This window comes from Notamacropus eugenii, chromosome 4 (assembly GCF_028372415.1).
Source record: "Notamacropus eugenii isolate mMacEug1 chromosome 4, mMacEug1.pri_v2, whole genome shotgun sequence".
Lineage (NCBI taxonomy): Eukaryota > Metazoa > Chordata > Mammalia > Diprotodontia > Macropodidae > Notamacropus > Notamacropus eugenii.
The window spans coordinates 6,874,491-6,897,668 of NC_092875.1; the positions used below are offsets into that span (position 1 = coordinate 6,874,491).

General features: G+C 43.2%; 1 pseudogene; it reads right to left on the reverse strand.

The window, feature by feature from the left end:
* Positions 1–10,547: 10,547 nt before the first annotated feature.
* On the reverse strand, positions 10,548–12,172 carry LOC140498874 (elongation factor 1-alpha 1-like; annotated as a pseudogene).
* Positions 12,173–23,178: the final 11,006 nt, after the last annotated feature.

Here is a 23,178-nt window from a genome sequence, read left to right on the forward strand (position 1 = left end):
AGGAGCCTGGATCCATTGTGAAAGGTCTGTGCATAAACTCCCTGAGGGAACTGAGCCTGAGAGGCAGCCTTGCCCCGACCTGAGCATGGGAACTTAATCTCACACTGAATAGCAGCCATGCCCCCACCCAAAGCCCTGAGGCTGGAAGCAGCATTTTAATCTCAGACCCGAAACGCTGGCTGGGAGGATCAGGAGGTGAGGTGGGTGTGAGGAGAATATTCAGAGGTCAAGTCACTGGCTGGGAAAATGCCCAGAAAAGGGAAAAGAAATAAGACTATAGAAGGTTACTTTCTTGGTGAACAGGCATTTCCTCCCTTCCTTTCTTATGAGGAAGAACAATGCTTACCATCCGGCAAAGACACACAAATCAAGGCTTCAGTGTCCCAGCCCACCCAATGGGCTCAGGCCATGGAAGAGCTCAAAAAGAATTTTGAAAATCAAGTTAGACAGGTAGAGGAAAATCTGGGAAGAGAAATGAGAGACATGAAGTCAAAGCATGAACAGCAGATCAGCTCCCTGCTAAAGGAGACCCCAAAAAATGTTGAAGAAAATAACACCTTGAAAACTAGCCTAACTCAATTGGTGAAAGAGGTTCAAAAAGCCAATGAGGAGAAGAATGCTTTCAAAAGCAGAATTAGCCAAATGGAAAAGGAGATTCAAAAGCTCACTGAAGAAAATAGTTCTTTCAAAATTAGAATGGAACAGATGGAGGCTAAGGACTTTATGAGAAACCAAGAAAGCACAGAATAAAGCGAGAAGAATGGAAAAATGGAAGATAATGTGAAATATCTCATTGGAAAAACAACTGACCTGGAAAATAGATCCAGGAGAGACAATTTAAAAATTATGGGCCTACCTGAAAGCCATGATCAAAAGAAGAGCCTAGACATCATCTTTCATGAAATTATCAAGGAAAACTGCCCTGAGATTCTAGAACCAGAGGGCAAAATAAGTATTCAAGGAATCCACAGATCACTGCCTGAAAGAGATCCAAAAAGAGAAACTCCTAGGAACATTGTGGCCAAATTCCAGAATTCCCTGGTCAAGGAGAAAATATTGCAAGCAGCTAGAAAGAAACAATTCAAGTATTGTGGAAATACAATCAGGATAACACAAGATCTAGCAGCCTCTACATTAAGGGATCAAAGAGCATGGAATAGGATATTCCAGAAGTCAAAGGAACTAGGACTAAAACCAGAAATCACCTACCCAGCAAAACTGAGTATAATACTTCAGGGGAAAAATTGGTCTTTCAATGAAATAGAGGACTTTCAAGCATTCTTGATGAAAAGACCAGAGCTGAAAAGAAAATTTGACTTTCAAACACAAGAATGAAGAGAACCATGAAAAGGTGAACAGCAAAGAGAAGTCATAAGGGACTTACTGAAGTTGAACTGTTTACATTCCTACATGGAAAGACAATATTTGTAACTCTTGAAACATTTCAGTATCTGGGTACTGGGGGGGATTACACACACACACATGCACACACGCACACATACATAGAGACAGAGTGCACAGAGTAAATTGAAGAGGATGGGATCATATCTTAAAAAAAAATGAAATCAAGCAGTGAGAGAGAAATATATTGGGAGGAGAAAGGGAGAAATTGAATGGGGCAAATTATCTCTCATAAAAGAGGCAAGCAAAGACTCATTAGTGGAGGGATAAAGAGGGGAGGTGAGAGAAAAACATGAAGTCTACTCTCATCACATTCCACTAAAGGAAGGAATAAAATACACACTCATTTTGGTAGGAAAACCTATCTCACAATACAGGAAAGTGGGGGATAAGGGGACAAGCAGGTTGGGGGGGATGATAGAAGGGAAGGCATGGGGAGGAGAGTGCAATTTGAGGTCGACACTCATGGGGAGGGATAGGATCAAAAGAGAATAGAAGTAATGGGGGACAGGATAAGATGGAGGGAAATATAGTTAGTCCTATACAACACAACTATTATGGAAGTCATTTGCAAAACTACACAGATTTGGCCTATATTGAATTGCTTGCCTTCCAAAGGGAAGGGGTGGAGAGGGAGGGAGGTAAAGAAGTTGGAACTCAAAGTGTTAGAATCAACTGTCAAGTAATGTTCTTGCCACTAGGAAATAAGAAATACAGGTAAAGGGGTATAGAAAGCTCTCTGGCCCTACAGGACAAAAGAAAAGATGGAGACAAGGGCAGAGAGGGATGATAGGAGGGCAGATTGGTCATAGGGGCAATTAGAATGCTTGGTGTTTGTGGGGGAGGGGAGAAAAGGGGAGAAAATTTGTAACCCAAAATTTTGTGAAAATGAATGTTAAAAGTTAAATAAATAAATTTCATTATTAAAAAAAAAAAAAAGATAGTGAAGGCTTACAAAGGGAGACACAGATCTTCCCACAGAGGCATTTTCTTGACTGTTTATGGGCTCAGGTATGAGTCTTTTGGGCTGTTAGGCTCTATGCTAGACTCTGGGGATATAAAAAGAGACAGAAGACAGTCTCTGGCCTTCAGAAGCTTTCATCCTAACTGGGGAGACAACATGCAAACAGATAGATGTAAAGCAACCTATATATAGGCAGTAGGTGGCACAGTGGATAGAGACAGTCTGTGTGACCCTGGGCAAGTCACTTAACCCTGTTTGCCTCAGTTTTCTCATCTGTGAAAACAGCTGAAGAAGGAAATAGCAAACCACTCTAGTAACTTTATCAAGAAAACCCAAGTGGAGTCATGAAGAGTCAGACATGACTGCACTGACTGGACAACAACAAAATGAATCTTTTGCATTTGCCATTGAGTTAAATAAAATCTGCCCTACATTTCAAAAAAAAAAAAGTAAAAATATTTTGTTGTATATAGCTCAAGCTTACATTTACATGACTACTGATCATTTGGGTTTCTTCCTCTGAAAAATGGCTATTCAAATATTATGACCATTTTTTGAACTGGGAAACACTTCCTATTCTGATGTGAATCTATTCCATGAATCTGGAAAATGAGATTCTGATCCCATTTTTGACTCTATGAAGAGTGTCTCTAAACAATGGTGAACATAAGAGTTCTTTTCCTCCCTCGACTATGCTAATTACTAATAATATAAATTCAAGCAAAAGGAAACACTATTCTTCTTTTCAAGGACTTTCCATTCCAAAAGGAAGCCAACAAAATAAATGACCTTCGTCCTCACAATCCTTGGGGCTCCCATTTCCCTTTGGCCACCAGAGGGAGACAATGGAATGAGTTTGGGGCTGAATTAGGCTGTTAATGGTCCCTGGGGCTCTTGGCCACTGAACTCTTGGTCTCCTGCCCTGTGGCCTGGTGGAGAGGGGAGGGCTCAGGTGATGCTACCTTTCCAGCCCCTCCGCCTAAGCAGAGGGCAGATGCAGAACTGCCCCTCCCAATGTTCCACCTTTTTAGGGGGCATTTCAGAACTCTCTTAGTCCCCAGAGTGTGACCACCATCCTCAGCTGCTAAAACAACATCCTCAGCTGCTCAGACAAATACAACTATGAGCCGTTGCTCAGAACTCACCGTGTGCCAGGCACTATGCCAGGTGCAGGGGGCACAGCAACAAACAGCAGCAATCTGTTCTCAGGGCTCCTTCCCTTCTATTAGAGGAACCCAGATGCCCCTGAGTGAAAAAAAGACAACACAGAGACATCCTAGGTAGGTAAAGGTGGAGGGAAGTGTTGGGAGGATGTGGAAAGGTTTCTGACAGAAGAGAAGGTTGAAACCAGAACCTCTAGAAAAGGCCCCCTACACTCCCCCTCCCCACCTCTCACTCCATTCCCAGGTCTTTGCCTTTGTACTTTGTTTTACCCTCCTTGAATCAGATCAGAGAGAGTATATCTGAAATAATACTCATCTCCCTCCCCTCTTTCCCTCTAATGTAATATATTCTTGTGTCTCTTCCTGTGACGAAATTTATTTTTTTTCTGCCTCCTCCTTTTCACATCTCCCATTACAATCTTTTCACACCCTTGAATCACATTTGTTGTCATCACATCCTTGAATTTAAACCCGCTACAACTGCCTATATTTATCCCTTTTACATTGCATAATACATGTACAATTCTCAAGACTGACAAGTATCATCTTCTCTTGTAGGGATGTAAACAGTTTGCCCATAATGAATAACAATTTTTTTCCCCTATATACCTTTTTATGCCTCTCCTGAGACCTACATTTGAAGATCACATTTTCTATTGAGTTCTGGCCTTTTCATCAGGAAGGTATGGAAATCCCTTACTTCACTGAATGTCCATCTCCTTGCCTGAAATATTATGCTCACCTTTGCTGGGGAATTGATCCTTGGTTGTAGTCCCAGCTCCTTTGACTTACAATATATTACTTTCCAATTCCTTTGATCTTTTAATATAGAAGGTACAAGGTCCTGTGTGATCCTGACTGTAGGTCCTCAATATTTGAATTGTTTCTTTCTGGCTGCCTGCAGTATTTTTTTCTTTATGTGATAGTTCTGGCTGACAATGACATTCCTTGTTGGTTTTAGTTTGGGTCCCTCTCAGGAGGTGAATGGTGGATTCTTTCAATGCCCATTTTGCTCTCTGCGTCTAGGACATCTGGCCAATTTTCCTTGATGATTTCTTGGATAATATTGCCCAGGGTCTTTTATTCATCATGGTTTTCTGGTAGACCAATAATCCTTAGATTTTTCTGTCCTGGATTTTTTCCAGGTCAGTTGTTTTTCTAATTAGGTATTTGACTTTTTCTTCTATCTTTTCACTCTTTAGATTAGGTTTGACTGCTTCTTGATGCCACAGAGATTCCTTTGCTTCTACTTGCCCCATTCTATTTTTTATCAGATTGTTTTCTTCAACTAACTTTTCCATCTCCTTTTCCTTCTGTCCAATTGTTCCTTTTAAGGAGTTATTTTCACTAGTTGGCTTTATACTTCTTTTTTCATTTGTTCAATTTTCCTTTTTAAGGAGCTGTTCTCTACAGTAAATTCTTTTTTCATATTTTTAAAATCATTGGCCAGTTTGTCTTCTATTTCTCTCATTTGGGTTTTCAAATGCTTCCAGAACTCTTCCAGAAGTTCTTTGTGCTTCCAACCAGATCATATTCCCTTCTGAAGTTGCAGATTGCCGTTCAGTCTCAATGCTGACCTTTTTGGTATTTGTGTTTTGGTCCTTGTGCCCATAGAAAGATTCTAAGTCTTTTCTTTTCTGCTTTGCTTCTTCCTGATGATAATAACCCATTTCCTGGATTTTAAAGTAGATCTCTGCTTCTGTGGCACAGGGTGCTCTGTACCACAGTTCTTGTGCCTAAAATTTGAGGCTTTGTGTGTTGTGGCTTCTGGTTCTTCATACAATCATGAGATTGTATCCATATGTGTGGGAGAAGCTTTGGATAAAATACAACACTCATTTCTATTAAAAAAAAGGACAGTCATAAAATAGATTTTTCCTTAAATTGATAGAAAGTATTTATCTAAAAGCATCATCAATTACTGTTGGTAATATGGATAATCTAGACTCTCCTGTCCTGCCCTATCCTGTCCTCTCCTCTGCTGTCCTTTCCCCTGATGACCTTAAACCTTAAACCTACTGCACTCTGAAGCCCATAGACTGCCTTCCTGCCCAAACTCCACTTAAGTACTGTGTCCTCGACCCATCTAGGCTAACTCGTGATTATTAGTTGTAACTGTTTCCCTTCCCTTCCCGCTTGATTTCCTTATTTTGTTTTAAAGGTGCCACTCCCTGACTACTTTTCAAACATGTCCATTGACTGTATGGGCTTCATCTCACCCTGAGTACCTGAATAGACACAAGGCCAAAGAATCCAAGGTCTCCCATTATATCCTGGGTCATCTCCAGTCATCTTCATGAATATCTGGTCACTGGATCCAGAGGACTCAGTAGAAAAAGTGAGGCTTTTGCCCTTACACAACTCTCCCTCACTCAAAACAAAGTCAAGGGCAAGTCATGTCATCATTTCTCTGACGTCACGGTCCTCTTTGAAAATGTTGGACAAACACAAGAACAACACAATAATTCAGGCAGTTAAATCACATCTTTGAGGGTTTAATCAGATAATCCCTGTTCAGAGACATCTTGGCAATCAAATGAACCTGACTATTCAGAAGGTGCTGCCTGTGTACCTGACTTTCTGCTGAGTATGAGAAAACACATGACAATTGTCCTTTCATTGGAAAATCTCTAGATAAATGGTGGCAGGTGAATGTAATGAAGTCTCATTATGCTCTAAGAATGAGGGGATGGAGAACTAGAGGAAAGTGTGAAGACATTTATGCACTGAGTGCAGCAAAGTGAAGAACAGATAGAGAACAATCGAGAGAGTAATTAAAATATTCTAGAGAAAAGCAACTTTGAAAGATTTCAGAATTCAGACTAAGATAATGACAAAACTAGGAGTCCCAAAGAAAGAAGATTAGATGTGTCTGTCACTTCTAGATGGACAGAAGAACTTTAAATGGTGAGACAAACAAGGAGTTGGGCACAGCTAGTGGGGAATTTGTTTCTCAAGAATATGCAGCTGAACAAAAGGAGGAATGAAAGTGGTCAGGGATATTTTGAATTAAGTACATAACTGAGAGGGAACAAAGAAAGAAGAAAAGAAGGGTGGAAAAATGGGATAACAGTACTAGGAGGAAAGAATAAGCAATCATGGGGGAAAACTCTAAAACTTGGGGAACATTTAATGGTAGAAGGAAAACAATGGAGAGTGAGAAGAGGGTCTGGAGACTAATGTCTCCTAAATGTAGATAATGGAATAATGATTGTGAGGCAAAGTGTTGTTTCAATAACTTAAGGGGAACAAAAAAAAAAACCATAATTCAGAGAAATATTAAATACAATAAGAGTGGAAAATATACACTCAATTCTTACAATTTTAAATTTCAATGAATTAAAATATCCAGTGATGTGATATGGAGTGATGCTTGATTAACAATAGAAAAAGCTCCAAGATATTGATTTAAAAAAGCATAATCAATCAATAAGTAATCAATCAATAAACACTTAAGAAGTGCCTCCTACGTACCAGGCATTATGCTAAGCGCACTGTGCATCTATAAATAAAGCTAAGCATGACTAAAAAAGAAATGAATACACTATAAAAAGCTAGGACATGCTTTACCATGTATGCAATGAGTCTAGAAAGCAGAAGATTCAATCATGCTATCCGAGGAAAGAAAGATAATCACATTATAATCAGAGAAAAGCAAATTAAATTTGGCTAAAAGGAATCAGAGACTACAACCAAATGCCAGCATTAACTTTGTACTATCCAAAAGTCTAAATATGTAAATTTATAAAGCAAAAATTAATAGAATTTCAAAAATAGTGACTGAATAAAAGTAGGAGACTTTAAGATCCCTTTCTCAGAATTAGATAACACCAACAGAAAGATGAAGAAAAGAAAAACAGAAAATGAAAAAAAGTCTTGTAAATTACAACTAAAATCTGATAACATTTTCTCAGTTGGACTCCTAAAGAACGTATGTTTTTTCAACATCGTTTGCAAACTTTATAAAAATCAACAGTATTAACAGGACAAAGAAATATTGCAAATAAATGTTGATGATCAATTAAGATCATGTGAGCCCCAGTAGGGGTCAAAGGTTGAACTAGTGAACAAGAAGATGAACCTTGGCCTAGGAGACATGCCCCTCTTTGTTCTCTGAGTAAATCCAGGGAATGCCTCTTCCTGTGTCAACAACTGCAAAGCCAGAAGAAGCAAAGAGCATTCTCTGTTTGTGTCCCTTGACAATAAGGAGCCTTAAGCCAAGACATTATCTTGAATAAGGGAACTTTTCTTATCTTAGTATTTTATGGACATACACTATGTTTTGCCATCTTAATGGTAAAGGAACACAAATGCCCTGTCTTGTAATTTCAGTTGACACTTTGTCCACGTTCTTATTTTATTTTATTTACAATTTATTCTATGGGGAAAACTCCTTTCTCATGCTATGGTTAAACATATATGGAGAGCATAAATGTCAGTGACAGACATCCTGAGTTAGGATAAAGTTCTCATTCTTTTAATCAGACAGAATTAATATCTTGCTCCATGCACATGCATGTGCACTAGCTTTGCTATCTTTAAGGGAATAAGCAATATGCATTGATATACCACCTAGTCTGTTTGCCTCTTTTAACCAAACTTTCAGGCTGACAGTGTTAAAGGGCAGAAATAGCAAACACATGTTTTATATGTCGTCATGAAAGAAAAGACACAGACTCAGTTCCTACAGTGCTCAAGTCTCAAAAGCTTTTACCCTTCACTTTACATCAGTTCATGTCTTTCCAGGTTTTTCAGAAATCATCCTGCTTTTCATTTCTTAGAGCACAATAATATTCCATTACAATCATGGGCCACAGCTTGTTTAGCCATTCCCCCATTGATGGGCATCCTTTGATTTCCAATTCATAGCCACAACAAAAAGAGATTCTCTAAACATTTGTTTCTATGGGCCATTTTCTTCTTGCTTTGGTCCATTTCTTTGGTACTTCAAGTTCCTGTGGTGTACCACCATGTATGTTCTCTGCTCCTTCCCTTCTCCTGGACTTCAGCTGGACAGCTCAGCCAGTGTACTTCCCGAAGATGATTCCTCCTCTATGATTTTCGTCATGCTGATCTTTCCTCCTTCTGTGGATTTGCTCCCTGCTTAACCCGAGGTGCCACTGTCGTTCCCCAGAGGCCCACCACTACAAAGTTCCTGGGTGCCCAGTGCACTGGGCATGTTCACACATGGGCTGGTGTGTTCAGGTCCCAGGGGCACTATTCCTTTAAAATGACAAGGTGCCAAGCATTCATGAGGTGCAGACTCTGCCTCAGGTACTGGCTAACATCTGGGAACATAAATTCCAGCCAAAAAAAAACCACTTCCTGTTTCCATGGAGCCCCCATTCCAAAGGAGAAGGTAAATAAAAACAGGACCTTCCTCCTGACCTTCTCTTGGATGGCTATTGTCCCTGTGACCACCAGAGGGAAACAATGGGATGAGTTTGGGTCTGAGATGGGCTGCAAATGCCCCCTGGGGCTCCTAGTCTCCTGCCCTGTGCCTTGAGGGAGACTCAGCTGGTGCTGCCTTCCCAGCCCCTCCCCTGAGCTGGGGGCACATGCAGAACTGCCCCTCCCAATGCCTCACCTTTTTAAGGGACACTTCAGAATTCCCTTAGGCCCCAGAGTGTGAACAACATCCTCAGCTACTAAAACTGTGCAGACTAGTCCAACAACTAGCCATTGTTCAGCATTACCCTGTGCCAGGCACTGTGCCAGGTGCAGGGGGCACAGTAACAAATAGCAGCAGTCTCTGTTCTCATGCTCCTCCCTTCCATGGGAGGAACTAAGATGCCCCTGCATGGGGAAGGACAACACAGAGAAATGCTAGGGTGTTGGGGGAAGAGGAGCCCTCTCAGCTGGGGGTTGGGGGGATGAAGAAACACCTCAGGCCGAAGAGGAAATTGGAGAAAGAACCCCTAGAAAATGACCCCTCCCCACCCCCTCCTCTCCCTCTCCATATCTCCCTCCATTACTAGATCTTTTGATCTGCCTGAGTGTGGGAGTGGGCCCAGGCCCAGAGGGACAGCCAGCATGGAGTATTTAATGGGCACTATGTGGTCTGCAACACAATGACAGGTGGTAGGTCATTTAGACCTCACTAACTGCCCTGGGAAGTAGGGGCTATTATGTTCCCATTTTACACATACATGAAAACAGAGACCCAGACAGGTTAGGTTGACTTGCTCAGGGTCACAGAGATCACAAACTTCAGAGACAAGAACTGAAAGCAGGGCTTCTGGTCCCAAGTTCCAAGCTCTTACCACTGCACCAGGAAGCTGCAGGATGGGTAGAAAAGTGAAGCATAGTACAGTGGGGATAATGTCAGGAGGACTGAATCCCAGAATGAGATGTGGCTGGGAAGGGAAAAAAAGGACAAAGGAAAAGGGCAACAGAGAACAAAGCAGGGAGAGGATCACAGTTCCCTTCTTTTTTCCTTCTCAGTCAAAGAACGGTGTCCAAAATCCACACTTGCTTACAAGATCAAGTATAACCTATGCGTGGAGTTCCGTCTCCATTCACATACATATCCATCCTTCCCTCTTTCAGGACAGAAAAGGGAGATTGGCTCAGGGAGGAGGATCTCAGGAGGACTGAGCCCCAGAACAAATTGTGGCTGGAAGGCCATCCCCACACCTTCTGAGGCTCAATATATTTGATAGGTTTGCAGTCTAGGTGGTCTCCCTGCGTCAGATGACGAGTCTCTAAGGGCACAGAGAGAACTCCTATTCCCCACCTGACCTAAAGCATCATTCCCAGAAGCCCGGGGATAAGACCGAGTGAGAGGAAACCCAGAACACTGAGCAAGTGCTCACCTGCAGATCTCCGATGCTCTTGACTATTTAATTACTAAATTTGAATAAACAAACATAGATAAAATATATTTTCTTAAACCTCACCCACTTCTGACTTCCTGAGGCTCTCATTCTCTGGGGAATTTGGTCAACATCTTGAGACCCTCTTTGTTAGGTAAGTGAAAAAGCTGGAAGAGGTTTCACTCTCATTTTATTTTATTTTTTTTCACATTAAACTGCTTTAATGGTCTCAATATTCTGTGACAGATTTTTGGTCAAGTTGTTTCGATTTAAAAATTACTGATTTTAAAAACTAATAACTTAAAACTGCCACGAAACAAATGGTCCACAAAAGCATTCCTTTCCTCCTGAAGCTTTTACCATGCATTGTAATCATTAACCCATCTTTTACTGTTAAACTGAAATGGTCAATTGAGACAAACAGTTCTGAGACCGTTCTTCCACCACTCATTAAGACTGGGGGGCAGGTGCTGTACAGAATATTCATTTTGCCTTCTGGACGTTCTGGGCAGATTTTGTGACCTTGCCAGCTCCAGCAGCCTTCTTGTCAACTGCCTTGATGACACCAGCTGCAACAGTCTGCCTCATATCATGAACAGCAAAACGACCCAGAGGAGGAGAATCAGAGAAACTCTCCACACACATGGGCTTGCCTGGAACCATGTCAATGAAGTCAGCATGTCCAGATTACAGGAATTTAGGGCCATCTTCCAGCTTCTTACCAGAACGCTGATCAGTCTTCTCCTTCAGTTCAGCAAACTAGCGAGCAATGTGAGCAGTGTGAGAATCCTTAACAGGTGCATAGCCAGCACTGATTTGGCCTGGATGGTTCAGGATAACAACCTGTGCAGTGAAACCAGCTGCTTCCATAGGAGGGTCATTCTTGCTATCACCAGCCACATTACCACAACAGACATCTTTGACAGACACGTTCTTGACATTGAAACCAACATTATCCCCTGGCAGAGCTTCATGGTGCATTTCGACAGACTTTACTTCAGTTGTAACAATAACTGGAGCGAAGGTGACCACCATGCCTGGTTTTAGCGCACCAGTTTCCACTCGGCCAACAGGTACAGTACCAATATTGCCAATCTTGTAGGCATCTTGGAGAGGTAGACGAAGGTGCTTGTCAGGTGGCAGAATGCAAACCAAAGCTTCAAGCAGGGTAGTTCCATTAGCATCGCCATCCTTGCGAGTGACTTTCCATCCCTTGAACCAGGGCATATTAGAGCTAGGCTCCAGCATGTTGTCGCCATTCCAACCCGAAATTGGCACAAAAGCTACTGTATAGGGGTTGTAGTCAATTTTCTTAATATAGGTACTGACTTCCTTGACAATTTCCTCGTATATCTTCTGGCTGTAGGAGGGTCTGGGGAATCCTTTTTGTGTGCACCAACAATCAGTTATTCCAGAAAGGCATGGTCATAGGTCTGCCCACTCTTAGAAATGCCAGCCTCAAATTCACCAACACCAGCAGCCACAATCAGGACAGCTCAGTCCGCCTGAGATGTGCCTGTAATCATGTTCTTGATGGAGTCTCTGTGTCCTGGAGCATCAATAATGGTCCCGTAGTATTTGCTGGTCTCAGATTTCCACAAGGAGATATCAGTAGTGATACCACACTCATGCTCAGCCTTCAGTTTATCCAAGACCCAGGCCTATTTAAAGGAGCCCTTTCCCATCTCAGCAGCCTCCTTCTGGACCTTCTCAATAGTTCTCTTATCAATTCCATGACATTTGTAGATGAGGTGACCAGTAGTGGTGGACTTGCCAGAGTCTATATGTCCAATGACGACAGTGTTAACGTGAGTCATTTCCTTGCCCATTTTCGTGGAAGCTTAGCAATGGTTTTCCCAACACCTGTGTTCTGGCTGCAAACCCTCTGAGAGAAAAGTCACTCTCATTTTAATAAGAGAGAACTGAGGCCCAGAGAGAGCATGTGCCTGGCTTCCTTCCTCTGCAGCCTCTTGGGAGGCCTGAGTAGCAAGAGTCATGGGTAAGTGGGGGCAGAAGGTGGGTTTACACACTGTTATAATTGATCCTTTGGATGGTCCTGAGGCAGTTCTGGATTGGAGGCCAGGCAAGGCAACAAGCAATTTTCAATACCTTCCTGTGGGCCAGGCCCTGTGCTAAGTGCTGGAGATTCCATGGGAGATAAACAGACAGTCCCTGCCCTGATGGAGCTCAAGTCCTAATGGAGAAGACATCACTGAAAGGGGCCCCCAGTCATGGGGTAGAGAAGGCCCCATTCCCTGTGTGTCTGAATCCTCCAGAGTCCCAGGCACAGTTGGAAGTGATGAGGTCTGGCTGATTCCAAGCAGGGCCTGGGGGAACTCAACAATGGGGGAGAGAGGATCCATGGGCAGAAGACTTCAGAGTATAGGGAAGGTCCAGGAGCAGTTCAGTTAAAGTGACAAGGTATTGGAGCATCAGACACAGGCCTGGGGAGGAATGAACCTGACTCTTAGAATCCCAGAATCTTAGAGGAAGAAATGACCTCAGGGCCCATGATGACTCTCGCCCGATAGAAGAAGGACCTGCCCCCTCTGTCTCAGCAGCCCACAGGGTCAGTCAGTCATCACCTGAGGCCCCTCCTTCTGGTGTCCAGAGCAGGAGCAGATTTGCATGTGGAGACCTCCTCCCTGCAGGGCCTGGGCTGATCTGAAGACAGCCCTGGGGGAGCCCAGCCCCATCTGGGGAGCCTCAGCACACAGAGCACTGGGCTCAACTTTTACATGGCTTGGATTACTCTGCTGTTCTCCCTCCTGACTCTCTGCACAGGTGAGGCTGCCCTGGGTCTCCTCCCTGTGGATCAGGTCCCACAGTGCCTCAGTGAGCACAGGTCTAGTCCTGCCCTGTGCTCATCTTGAAAGTGCTTGAGGGGTCAGCATCCCCTTGGGGGAGAGAAGACCCTGCCTCTGCCGAATCTCTTCTTTCCTTCCCTTGCAGATTCTGGAGCCTTCTATGTGCTGACTCAGCCTCCCTCAGTGTCCAAGAGCCTGGGAGAGATGGCCTCCATCTCCTGTGCTGGGAAATATATACCATGTTAACCTGAAAACTTGGTTAAAGAAAAGACAATAGACTAAAGGCATGTGTTACTTATTAATTAATTCCCTCTTAAAGGTAGCAGTCATAGTGCTACGGTGTCAGAGGTTAATCTGACTACCTGGTACAGAAAAAGTCTGTCTTAAATACATTTTGCCTTGAGAAAGGAACTGTCTTACTTGAACAAATCATAAATTTAGTAATAAAGGACAATTAACAAAGTAGTGTCAGTTGGGATTCATGATTATAAGCTGTGTGAATTTCCTCTCTGTAGTATATGTCTCTGTGATACATGATAAGGAAAAAATCCCACCACTCTGATGACAGGCATGATGTCCTAAAAAGGTCCTTGAAATTGCTGACCCAGGAAAGGGTACCTTTAGCAAAGTTGCAATTGAAATTACAAATCAGGATATCTGTGTTTTTCCTTATCACTAAGAGGCCAGGAATAGGGTCTCCTAAGGAAGTTATTAAGTCAACCCTATTTTCTTTGCTGACAAAAGGCATTCTATGAGTTTAGTTAAGATAATAAGGGAGATTATTAGATCCAGGCTCTTCTTAATTCAAACTCTGGCCTTCACAAAATCTAAAATTTATGTTAAAGGATTATCAACTTGTACCAGCAGATATCTGGACAAGCACCTAAGCTGGTGATTTATGGCACTAGTAGCAGGCCCTCAGGGATCCCTGACAGATTCTCTGGCTCCCAGTCAGGGAAGGCAACCACCTTGACAGTCTCTGGGCTCCAGGCTGAGGATGAAGATGATTATTATTTTCAGGTGTGGGATAGTGGTGCAGTGCACAGAGACACAGACCCAGAGGGGGAAATGAGACAAAAAGCCCTCCTAGGCTTGCTCTCTCTTGCCCTTCCCTCTGTGCTCCAGAGAAGTTCCTGGTGAGCTCAGGACAGAAACAGATTCTTCCTCAGGCCCCTTTCTCCCCTCCTGCTTTCCTGCTCTTCTGTCTGGGGATGGGGGAGGGAGGAACCTTCTCCCACTGATCATCCACCTCTAAGGTTATTTCTCCCTCCCCACCTTATCTGCTCCTTCCCTCCACCTGCTCCCCTCTAATTTTGTAAGTTCTGCTGACCTCCTTAAAACCTATTCTGGCCTCTCCCCAACTTTAAATATTGTTCAAGCACAAGGAGGGTAGAGTAAGGAAGGAAACCCCTGAAGCACTCCCAAAGAAAAAAATAAAACACACTACAAAACAACCTCAGAATTGACCTATGAACAAGGAAGCAGCTGTCCAGGCAGGAAAAGTTTGTCTCACTGAGCTGAAAGGGGAGTGAGGGCCAAGAGGTGCATCAGTAGCTAGCACAAAAAGAGATGCCATAAATATTTGTGTACATGTGGGTCCCTTTTCCATTTCTATGATTTTCTTGGGATACAGACCCAGAAGAGTTATTACTGGATCATATGTACGCAGTTTTCGAGCCTCTTGTGTATCATTCCAAATTGGTCTCCAGAAAGGTTGCATCAGTTCACATCTCTACCAAGAATGAATTAGTGTTCCAAATTTCCCACATCTTCTCCAACACTTAGAATTTTCCATTTTGACCATATTAATCAATTTCTCAGGTGAGAGATATTATTACCTCAGAGTTGTTTTAATTTGAATTTCTTTAATCAATAGTGATTTTTGCATTTCTTTTACATATGATTATAGATAGTTCAAATTTCTTGATCACAAAACTGTGTGTACATATTCTTTGACAATTTATCAATTGGGGAAAAGACTTGAATTCTTATAAATTTATCACAGTTCTCTGTTCATTTGACAAATGTGGCCTTTATCAGAAACAATGGAGGTAAAAATTGTTTCCCAGCTTTCTGCTTTCCTTAAAATATCGGTGGCAATGATTTTATTTGAGCAAAACCTTTTTAGTTTAATGTAATCAAATTATCCATTTTTCATATCATAATGTTCTCTTTCATTTGGTCATAAATTCTTCCCTTCTTCACCTGAGCTGGTGGTGAAAGTGGAGAGGGAAACTTACTCTCAGATACTCGGCAGAACAGAGTGCTTGCTGTTGCTCACAGACAAGAGTGCAGACCAAGAGAGGAGTAAACTCCCCTACTTGATTGTGCCACCATGGAGGAACTGAGAATTTACAGATCTCTAGGGTATACCCTTCACATGAAAAGGGATTCAAAAGTCAAATAACTGGCTGAGAAAATGACCCAAAAAGGGAAAAAAATAAGAATATAGAAGATTGCTTTCTTGGTTGAAAGGCATTTTCTTCCATTATTTTTGGTGAGGAAAGAATGCATACCAGCAGGCGAAGACATCAAAGTCAAGGCTTCTACATTCAAAACCTCCAAACAAAAATATGCAATCGTCTTATGCCATGGAAGAGTTCAAAAAGGATTTTGACAATTAAGTAAGAGAGGTGAAGGAAAAATTGGGAAGAGAAATGAGAGTAATGCAGGAAAAACATTAAAAGCAAGTCAACAACTTGCTAAGGGAGATCCAAGGAAACGATGAAGAAAATAACAACTTTAAAAACAGAGTAACCCAAATGGCAAAAAAACCCCAAAAAGGGAATGAGAAGAATGCTTTAAAAAGCCGAATGGATCAAATGGAAAAGGAGGTTCAAAAGCTCACTGAAGAAAATAGTTCTGTAAAAATTAGAATGGAGCAGATGGAAACAATGACTTTATGGGAAATCAAGGAACTACAAAACAAAACCAAAAGGATGAAAAAAATGGAAGGCAATGTGAAATACCTCACTGGAAAAAGAATGACCTAGAAACTAGATCCAGAAAAGATAATTATAAAATTATTGGTCTACCTCAAAACCATGATGGAACAAACAGCCTAGACATCATCTTCCAAGAAATTACCAAGGAAAATTACCCTGATACGCTGGAACCAAAAGGTAAAATTGAAATAGAAAGAATTCACTTATGACTCCTGAAAGAGATCCCAAAAGTAAGTTCCTAAGAATATTATAGTGAAATTCCAGAGTTCCCAGGACAAGGAGAAAATATTATAAGCAGCCAGAAAGAAACAATTCAAGTACTGTGTAAATACAATCAGGATAACACAGAATTAACAGCTTCTACACTGTTGGGGGTGTAAGCTCAGTTCCATGTGGACAGTCTCGGGCGAGTAAAGGTGAGGACTTCTAAACCTTAGAGTTCTCATGAGGCCCCCCAGGGAACAGCAGGGAATTGAGGTGTGAGACTGGGCTATTTCGTGCATTTCCACCTCCTCCCGTGGGAAAAGTGATGGGAGAGAGCATCCCCGCCCTCGAGATTGGCCCGGGTCTGAGCACACCTACTGTTGTCTAACAGACACGGTATTCAGGTGCAAACTATGCGGCCTGAGAGCTTAAGTAGGGTCAGGAAAGCCTGAAGGCGCTCTTAGCGCTGAGGGGCCCTTAGAGGACAGAAGGCCCCTCTTCCTTCTCTCTTCTCTTCTCTCTTCTCGCTTCCCTCTCCCCTCTCTCCCCACTTCCACTTCCACTTCTATTCTCTTACTGTAAGATCTTTGCCTCCTTGGGAGATTTCTCTCTCTCCTAAGGAAGAGTTCCCCCTGCACATGTAACCAAGACCCTGAATAAAGCCTAACCCTTGTTCGACTCTGGAAAGTCTCTTCTCTCATACGTTTATCCGGTTTGGCCAGCCGAAGACCTGCGATAGGTAAGGTAAGACTCGGGTAGCCCTCAGGCCTCTAGGCCTGACACTACACTAAGGGATCAAAGGGCTTGGATTATGATATTCCAGAGGTCAAAGGAGATAAGATTAAAACCAAGAATCACCGACCTAGCAAAAGTGAGCATAATTCTTCAGGGGAGAAAATGGAATTTCCTTGAAATAGAGGACTTCAAAGGATTCTTGAAAAGACCAGAGCTGAATAGAAAACCTGATTTTCAAATAAAAGAATCAAGAGAAACATGAAAAGGTAAAGAGGAAAGAGAAGTCTTCAGGAATTAATTAACATTGAACTGCTTGCATTCCTACATGGAAAGATGTTATTTGTAACTCATGAGACATTTTTCAGTATTAGGGTAGTTAGAGGGAATACATACATACATACATGTTGGGACTGGAAGCTCAATTCCGTGTGGACCGTCTCAGGCAGGTAAAAGTGGGACTTCTAAATCTTAGAGTCTTACGAGGCCCTCCATGAACAGCGGGGGTTCGAGAAGGTCAGACTGAGCTAGCTCGGCTAGCTCGGGTATTTCCGCCTCTCCCCGGGAGATACGTGATGGGTGGAGTCTCCCTGCCCTCGAGATTGTCCCGGATTGGAGCACACCTAGTTACCTAACAGCATGGTATTGAGATGCAAACTGTGTGGCTGAAGATTAAGTAGGATTGAGGAAGCCAGAAATCTCTCTCTTAGCACGTGTGGAGCCAAAGAGAAAAGTAGGGCTCCGCTTCTTTTCTTTCCTCTCTCCCCTCCCCCTCTCTCCCCGCTTGTACTTCTACTTCCAATCCCTTAAGCTTAGCCTCCTTAGGAAATCTCCCCCTCTTCCTCCTAAGGAAGACCGCCCTGCATTTGTAACCCGGACCCTGAAATAAAGCTCAACCCCTGTTTGACTCTGGAACGTCCTTTCTCTCATACGTTTATCCAGTTTGGCCAACCGAAGACCTGGGACAGGTAAGGAAAGACTCGGGTAGCCCAATACAGGCCTCTAGGCTTGGCAGTTGGCGCCCCAACAGGGATTGGGAGCGTAGATAATCCTGGGTGCTTTTGGGGTACACCCGGAAGGGGCTGTGAAAGAAGCGAGTCCCGAATCCTAGATTCGGAAGGAGAGAAAGGGGAGAGAAGCTTCCCAAACCCCTGGGAAAAGGGCGGAGATGGGGAATCTATTGCCAGTAATAAAGCCAGAGGAACAGGAGGTCTGGGCTGAGAAACTTCACAGGGAATGCAGGAAGGCGGGGGTCACAATAGAGTTAGATGACCTCCGAGAATTTTGTAAAAGGATTTGGAAAGTTTCTCCTTGGCTCAAGCAGGCAGGAATATCAAGAGAAAAATGGGGAGCGGTCGGAGAGCAAATGACTGCTTACGAGCAACAATACCCTGGGGAGCTGGAGGATTTAGATTTCCTGATATTCGGTGTAATTAAAAGCCTGCTGGAAGGGCCAGAGAGGCCAGGGCGGGATTGGAATGAGAGTGGAAGCGGAGAGAGGGGAGGGGAGAACACGGGAGGGACAGAGAGTCCAGGCAAGCAGAAAGTTAAGCAGAAAGTTAAGGAGCGTAAAGAAAAAATAGACTTGGAGCTCCATCTAGCGGATGGAAAAGGCGAGGCAGGGGAGAATACGCCGTGCCTTCCCTCCGCGCCTCCTTATAACCTGCTCCATTGGTCAGACAGTTCAGGGCCACAGTCCAGTTTGGAAAAAGGAATAAGAAAGGCTATAGAGAATGGAGAAGATGTAGGGACATTTCCTGTGTTAGAAATAGTGGACCCCAGTGTCCCCGGTGGTGTTCGGAGGAGCCACATACCTATAGAGTGGAAGAGAGTGGCGACTCTTAAAGAGGCTTGTACCAAGCATGGCCCTAATTCACCCTTTGTTATAGCCATGCTTGAAACTCTCAGTGGTCAGTTCGTTCTGACTCCTAATGACTGGAAGAGCTTAGCTAGAGCCTGCCTTACCCCTGGGCAGAATGTGATTTGGGTATCAGAATTTTCTCAGAGGGTAAAGAGCACTACCGGTGGGCTAGGGGCTCAGGCCCCCCAGGCTTATCAGCAATTTACAGGAACAGGGCAGTTTGAGGCTACAGGAAATCAATTACAGTACTCAGCCTCCGATTATGTTTTGATTGCCGGAATGGCTATTGCTGCCTGGAAGGTTATAGCCTCTAAGAAAGAGAGAGAGTTTCCCATGACTAGGATTATGCAAGGAAACAATGAGCCATTTACGAATTTTGTGGCCAGGCTGCAGGAGGCAGTAGGTCGAGATATGGGAGAGGAAAACCAAGGGACAGAGATAGTGTTGAGGACATTGCTGCGGCAGAATTGTAATCATGACTGCAAAAAGGCAATGCTGGGACTGCCAAAGAATGCATCTGTTGAAGAAATGATACAGAGATGTGAAAGGGTAGGAAGTCAGGTCTACTTGGCACAGGTGCAAGGGAAGTACCTGGCCACCGCCTTAAGTAATATCTCTTTGGAGAAAAAATGTTTTAACTGCGGAAAACCGGGACACCTTAAGAAAGAGTGTAGGAAAGAAATAAGTACAGGTAGGGGCCAGGACCCTTGTTTTTCATGTGGAAAGCCAGGTCACTTAGCTAAACAATGTAGGAAGTCGGGAAACAGGGTGAGGGGCCCCTCGAGGGCCCCGAAAGTGTACCCTTTGGCAGAGAATTGGGACGGCCCCTTGGAGGGAGAATACAGGAGATTATGGGGCCAGAGGAAGGAATGCAACACCTTTACAGCTTAGAGAAGTGCCAGCTTGCAGCTCATCAGTTTGCCATGATCCCCCTGAGAGACCCCACACAGGAGGAATCCCTGATATTACAGAACCCCTCTCATGCACCCGTAGTTATATATACAGGAGTTTATCCCACCGGCACCACAGCACTTCCATGCTCCACATACATACATACATATATATATATATATATGTGGGGGGGGTGTATGTGGGTATGGGTATGTGTGCATGTGTTTTTTATATGTGTGTAAGTATGTATATGTACATGACTGTGTTGGTGTATACATACGAACATACATACTTATATACATACATAGACAGAGGGCACAGAGTGACCTGAATATGAAGGGAGAATAACTAAAAGAAAAATTTACTGTTGGATGGAATGTACTAGGAGCAAGAGAAAGAGAGAGGCAGAGTGTAGCAAATCACCTCACATAAAAGAGGGAAGAAAGAGCTTTTACAATGGAGGGGAAGGAAGGGGGAGAAGAAAGGAAATAATTTAGCCTTACTCTCATGGGATTTGGTTTAAGTAGGGAATAACACACACTCCATTGGATATGGGAATCTATTTTGCCCTATTTTACCCTGCAGGAAGGCAAGGGGGAAGAGGATAGGAGATGGAAGATAATAGAAGGGACAGTAAATTGGGGAAAAGAATAATCAGAAGCAAACACTACTGAGGGAGGACAGGTGAAAGGAGAGAATGGAATAAATGAAGGGCTGGATAGGACAGAGGGAAATGTGGTTAGTCTTTTACAACATAACCATTAAGGAAGTACTTTGCATTGTTACATATGTATAACCTATACTGAATTCCTTGTTTTCCCCATGAGGATGAATGGGGAGGGAGGGAGAGAATATAGCACTCAAAACTTTAAAAATGATGTTTAAAAATTGTTTGAGCATGCAACTGGAAATTAATCTATACAGGCAATGGAGAACAGAAATATAATCTGCCTTACAAAAAAAGACAAAAGAAAGGGAATGGAAGAAGGGTGGGTAATAGAAGGGAGGACAGACTGGAGGAAGGAGTGGATGAAACTTTGAATTCAAATTTTTGTGAAAGTGAATGTTAAGACCTAAAAATAAATCATTTATACATTAAAAAAATCCTAAGTTGTGGTTGGTGAAACTTCCCATTTGAGATAAAAGCTCTTGGAACTGTCATGGTTTGCTTTGAGGTTTGAAATTTTTTAATGAATTTTTTATTTTTAGTTTTCAATATTCAGTTGCATAACATTTTGAGTTCTCAATTTTCTTCCCTTCTCTTCCCTCCTCCCACTCTAAGACAGTGTACATTCTGATCACCCTGTCCCCTAATCTGCCCTCCCTTCTATCGCATCACCCCTCTTCTCTTATCTCCTTCCCCATTATTTTCTGGCAGGATAAGATAGATTTCTATACCTCATTACCTCTATGTCTTATTTCCCAGTTGCGTGTAAAAACAATTTTTACACACACTTTGAAAACTTTGAGTTCCAACTTCTCTCCCTTCCTCCACCCACATCTGCTCCCACTGAGAAGCCAATCAATTTAATATAGGTTGCCGGTTCTGGGGACTCCTTTGTGCTGATTCAGTCACCTTCAGGGTCCAAGAGCCTGGGAGAGATGGCCTCTATCTCCTGTGATGGGGATGGAATGAGTGGTAAACTTGTTCAGTGGTATCAAGAGAAACCTGGCAAGGCTCCTAAGCTGTTTATTTATCACACTCACAGGAAACTGATCCCTGACAGATTCTCTGGCTCCAGCTCAGGGAACACAGCCACCCTGAACATCTCTTGGGTCCAAGGGGAGGATGAGGCTGATTATTCAGGTGTGGGATAGTGGCACACCATAACACAGACTGAGGGGGAAGTGAGACAAAAAGCCCTCCCAGGCCTGCTCCCCCTTTGCCCTCCCCTTTGGGCTCTCAAGCAGTGCCTGGTGAGCACAGGACAGAAACAGCTTCTCCCATAGGCCCCTTCCTCCCCTCTTCCCACCTTGCTCTTCTGCCTGGAGGCCCTCTCCCCCTCTCTGACCCTATTCCTCTAATGCTTCTTCACCCTGCCCAGGACCACTCCCCTTTCATTACTTCAGTTCTTCTGCCCCCCTCAAAAGTATATTCTGACCTCTTCCCAGTTTTGAACGTTGTTCCTGTGTCAATATGGTGGAGTCAGGAAGGAATCCTGCTCCCAGACTCCCCTTCAATCACCAGAAAGCATCCTCAGAATTGATGTCAGAGCAGGGAAGTAGTTAACCAGCCTGGCAGGAATGGTCTTTCTCACTGGGCTGGAAGAGGAATGAGGACCAAGGGCAGAAGCACCAGCATCACAGCAGGGGGCCTGCAGCAAGGCTCCAAGCCTGGGACAAGGCATCAGTGAGGACAGACTGTCCTGCAAGCCAGCAGCCCCCAAGCCAAGGGAGCAGTTTGTGCAGGTCAGCAAGCACTAAACCCCCAATGACCACAGCCCCAGGACAAGTCATCAGGGAGTCTGTGATCCTACTGTTGACCAGTAGTGATACCCCACCCCTTGGCTGCCAAACAGACATCAATCCTGTGTCCTACCAGCAGAGAGGCTCTGTTTCCATAGTAACCCAGGAGTTAGACCCAACTCTGGTTCAGGCCAAAAGCTAAACCCCACACCCAAGGAGACCAGGAGGGAGACCCAATCCCCAAGTACAAGTCAGATGGAAAATCTACCTTCCCTGAAGCCCAGTGAAAGCCAACAGTAAGAACCCCAGCACTAACAATTTGGGACAGTGCAAGACCAGAGTCAAACTCTCACATAAAAACACCAAGTCACAAAAAAAAGGCAGAAAAAATGAGAGAATGACAAACGGAGCTTGACTATGGAAAGTCACTGCGATGATAAGGAGGATCAAGGCAGAAACTTAGAAGAGGACAGTAGTGCCAAAATGGCTACAAATGAAGCCTCAGAGAAACACAAAATTTGGTCTTAGAACTGAAAGAAATTACTGGAAAACCTTAAAAAGTATTTTTAAATATTAATTAACAAAGTAAAAAGAAACTAGGGAAAGGAATGAGAGGAATACAAAAGAAACATGAAAAAAAGAAGATTCAATTCCCTGGAAAAAAGATATACAAAAATTTCCCAAGGACAATAACTCCCTACAAAATAGCATGGACCAAATGGAAAAGGAAGGACAAAAGCTCACTGAAGAAAAGAATTCCTTAAAGTCTGAACTGAACAAGCAGAGAAGAATGACTCTGTGAGATATCAGGATAAGATAAAAAAACACTAAATTAAAAAAAAGAAAAAAGGGAAAATATGAAGTTCCTCATTTGGGAAAAAAATAAACAGTCCTAGGAAATAGATACAAGAGAGAAAACATTAGAACTGCTGGAGTACATTGAAAGCCAAGATGGGAAAAAAAGAAGAGTGGATGAAATCTTTCAAAAA